Below are 4,656 nucleotides of genomic sequence, written 5' to 3'. Positions count from 1 at the left end.
GCTGGCCCAAGTGGCTGGGGAGAGGGAAGTCTGGGTCTCCCTGCTTAGGCTGCTACCCCCGCGACCCGACCCCGGATAAGCGGAAAAGAATGGATGGATGGATGGATGGATGGATGGATGGATGGATGGATGGATGGATGGATTTAAACTTGATTATCTTAATTTGTTTCATCAAAATAAAGTCCCTTTGTTTACACACAAGATTATACACATTAAACAAACTAAACTTAAAGGTAAAAAGACATTGTAACATCAAAATGACTGATACCCCGTAAAATACAGAGTAACCTAGTGTGAAAAATGGCACCATCTGCCTTCAATGAGCTGCCTAAACCATAGCACATTACTGACTGAGCTGCACATTTTATTGAATTTTTTTTTTTTTTTTAAAAGCTGCTGAAGAAGTAGCGAGATGAAAGTTATGAAGGAATACTGTCAAGCTGGAAAGTAGTAATAAGAGTGCTTTAAGGCTTGTGCCTTTTTAAAATATTGCTAATGCATTGCTTTAAGTGAATCTTATTTGTTTTAAATATTTTAAACTTTTGTTTTAGGATGCGCATATTATTTCAGTTTTTTTTTCTCACATTCTTCTATCATCTCCTTTTAGAAACAGTTGCCAGAGTGTCAGAAGGCCAGGGTTTCCCCCAGAAAAGAGGTTATTCCGTGGCTGTTTGCCGGCCAATCGGCGGCTGACTGTGATTTAGTAAAAAAAAAGATTAAAATTGACAGGAAAGTTGAAAATATGGCTATTTATTATGTGATTTTGTAAGATATTTGTGTCAAATATTTACACAACTACAGTTTTACAAAAAGGCACTTCTGAAATACTTTTTTAACAAAAATACAATTAAAGTAAATACTAACTGATTGCACTTAATTTGAATGCTAATTTAAGTCACATTTACAAATAAATTAAATTAACATAAATGAAAAAGTGCAAACAAGGCACCAACACACGTCTTACATCAAGGCCAATGGATAACAACAGAGAACTCTGAAAAACAGAGATGCTGTAATGTACTATGCTTTTTGTGGCACAGGCTGCATGTTGGATCACTACACATAACAAAACAAAGCATATCTAATGATGAATTTAATAGCATCATTTTAATGGTAAACAAGGAGAATATTTTCACTAAGCACAAAACATGCTTACCGTATTCAGTCTTGTAAAGCCACCTGCTGAATTTCAGCTCAACTAACCATTTTTGGTTAAACGTAACCAGTGGAAATACGGTAAAAAAAAAAAAAAAAGAGAGAGCAGATTTTCTGGCTGTGATGCAAAGAGGATGTTTAAACTTTAAGCTTTCAGTTTGACTTTCATTGATTTATTTAGCTCATTGATTATTTCGCCCATCATAGAACTAATATTTCTTACCTCTGTGGTCTATAAACACTACTTTTTATCGGCTGCAGCAGTAAACTCCTTCCGTGAGTTTTGAGCCGTTTGATTATCTCTCATAGAGGGATCAATGCTGATAAGGGTGAACTCGTGGCTCGCAGTCTGCGCCAAGTTATAAAAACTGGGAAATGCACGACCACGCGACGCAACACCACGAAAGGCCTTCATGCAGGGGCGGGGACAGCAAGATTGCGTCACTGTTGGCGCGCCCACCCTCGTGCGGTGACCAACGCGTCAAGTTGACGCGGGTGGGGAAAAAAAAGAAAATGACGTATTTTACAATAAACAAGCAGAGTTCAGCCTGGCAGCAGGGTGGGGAAAGCAGATACACAAACTAAAGTAGAACAAGTAGTAGGAGCCTTCAAAACTTAAGTTAATTAATTCCATGCATTTGCTTCTTGGGGGAATAAAAGTGTTCAGTCATTCGCTGAAAACTGAGAATGACCATGGGAGACGGAGAGATTAGAGTGACGGAGCAGATGAAGGAAGGAGAGAAAAAAAAGAGGGTGGCCGATTATGCTCCATTTAGATTCTTCTGAGATTGGTGGAACTCCACTGTGTGTTGGCCTCTTTATATCTGCAGAGGCATGAGCAATACGTAAAGTGGAGGGGAGACGGGCTAGGTGAGGGATTACAGCATGTCTCATGATGAGTCACTGAAACAAAGAGGAAAATTTCACCAAGGCAGAGGCACATGTGAGTGGCATCAAGTCAGTTGTGTTTGTAATCTGATCAGAAACATAAGAGACATGAGCTGTACCAGAACTTATTAGTGCAAAAAGTCTACAGAATGAGAAACTTGTGGCTTGTCATCTTGTCCACACTTGAATTATGTCCAAACCACCAAAATGTGAAGAATCCAGAATTGAAGATGAAATATTGTTGCAACATGCAACAACAAAATTGTTGTGGATGAATCAATCCTAGACCTTTGAGGTCACCATGACGTCTCAAAAAAAGTTTCCCTCAGCACTGTAATCCACATTATCAAATATACTGCCTAATGAGACTGGCCTCTGGGTTAGAAATATGCCATTAACATAAAATTATTAATTAAAACAATAGCTAAATAAATTAATCAGTTTTAAGTACTTTGATTTCTGCACTGAGCAAAATTAATGTGAAGTTAACATCTGCTCTCATGTTTTTTTATGATGTGCAGCTCAATACTTCATTTTAGTATTGTATCTATGATGATGACGTAATTTTCTTAATGCTCTTTGAGAACTAAATAAAATGGAAGAGTAAAACGTTTTGTCCTTTTATATTGTCCAAGTACTTTTTAAATATGTGCTATATTACAAAATACAATAAAAACAAATGTACATTCCACATTAGTGCAAGACAAACTCAGTTTAGGTAATGAGGAAGTGAAGGAAATGGTAGAGATCCTGCAAAATGTTTTGTGTATAGTCATGCATTGTGTTGAGCCAAAAAAAAAAAAAAAATTCACACAGAATTTCAATTTCAACCAAGTAGACCTCAAAATAGGAATACATTTTAATTTATTGTGTATGTCGTTTGCACACTGCGCTGGTGTTCTGCTGGCCTCTTCAGATAACTTTTACTAATTGGCTTTTTATAATGTATGTGAATGTTTTCATACCCTGTCCTGAGATTACTTTTGTTATGAACTGGCACTATATAAATAAACTGAATTAAACTGAATGGAAGTTAAAGCTATTTTAACTTATGCAGCCCACAGGGCACCTCTCTCGGCACCTTGGCATTTCAGATATACAAACCCTGGAGTTTGTGTATAAATCCACTGTTTACAGTGAGTTGATCACTGTGCTGACCTAATTTGTTTTTTATTTTTATGATTCCTGTTGCAACTCCCCCCCCAAAAAAAAGAAATGCCACCCGCCATTGCAATGCTTTCTGCATGGTCTTCGATATGGAGGTAGTCTTTGGACAGAATCTGCAGCAAAACTCTCTGAGATATAAACCTGCACTACTGCTGCTCACTTTTCTCCCTCTGCTTCTCATAAATGTGATGCCAGTGCTTTTCTTTGACAAGCTGACGGACACACAGTGAGGCTAGAAAAACGACCAACTTCATTTTTGGTCTTCCAGCAACCAGCACTAAACTTGGGTGTAAGTGTTCACCCTTCTCGCCTGCTCTGCACTCTACTCCCACAACACACATCTTCAAAATATGGGAGTAATTTGCTCTCAGAAACCCTCCATATTGTCTTCTTCTTCTACTTCTACTTCTGAAGCATCATGGGATTTGTAGTCCATTCTATTAAATGTCCACAAATAGTCCGTTTTAAAACAGATATTAACTAAATCTCTGTGAAACAACAGTTGCAACTCAAAATAGTAAATTATATTAAATTATAATATCCCAAATAATAAGTCATGAACAAATCCCGGTCCAACCCAAACAAATTCTCAACATCCTCCCCCCCGATATGTTTATCTAAATTTCCAAAGGATACAACAACTGGATCGGTCTCCACCAAACAGTCCTGACTGCCGTTCAGATAGCACATGATCTCACCAGTCCGTCACGGTCTGGAAACAGTTCTTCAATTCTTCTCAGCTTCCAGCTCTACCTTGGAGTGTTGTCCTCTGCGATGAGCACTACATCTCCCATCTGCAGTTTGGACAGCGACAGCATGTCACAACAATGTGCTGACCTTAAGCCCAACAAGTATTCTTTCCTCCATCAATTCAAGAAGTTGGTCATGAGTCTTTGCCTGTCCCACCATCTCTGTGTCATCTCTTCCTTAGTTGCTGTTGGATGCTTAGTGTCAGCTGAAAATGCCCTTGGAGACAAACTAGTGAGTCTTTGACCCACTAAGAAGTGAGCAGGTGTCAGAGGATGTGGTTCATTCACATCATTGTGCATGTATGTTAGAGGTCTGGCATTTATTATGGCCTCTGCTTCAGTAAGAGTAGTCCACATTTTTTCAAAACTTAGTTTTGCTCTGCCGAGTATCTTTCTTAGAGTTACCTTTACTGACCTCACAAGTCTCTCCTAAAATCCTCCCCACCAGGATGCTCATTCAGCAATCAACCTCCATGTGATGCACATATCGGAGAAGAGGTTTTGCAGCTGTGGCTCTTTAATGCTCTCCCAGAGCTTCTTTAAATCCTGTTCAGCTCCAGTTCTGGGGATGCAGAGCAGTCCAGAACCAGAAGATCTGAGGGGTCTAGACGGTTGGTACAGCGATAACAGATCTTTAATGTATTGTGGTGCTAAACCGTTCAGTGATTTATAAACTAACAACAGTATTTTAAAGTCT

Source organism: Kryptolebias marmoratus, linkage group LG15 (assembly GCF_001649575.2).
Source record: "Kryptolebias marmoratus isolate JLee-2015 linkage group LG15, ASM164957v2, whole genome shotgun sequence".
Taxonomy (NCBI): Eukaryota; Metazoa; Chordata; class Actinopteri; order Cyprinodontiformes; family Rivulidae; genus Kryptolebias; species Kryptolebias marmoratus.
The sequence above is the reverse complement of the archived record's forward strand: the minus strand, read 5'-3'. Positions refer to the sequence as shown.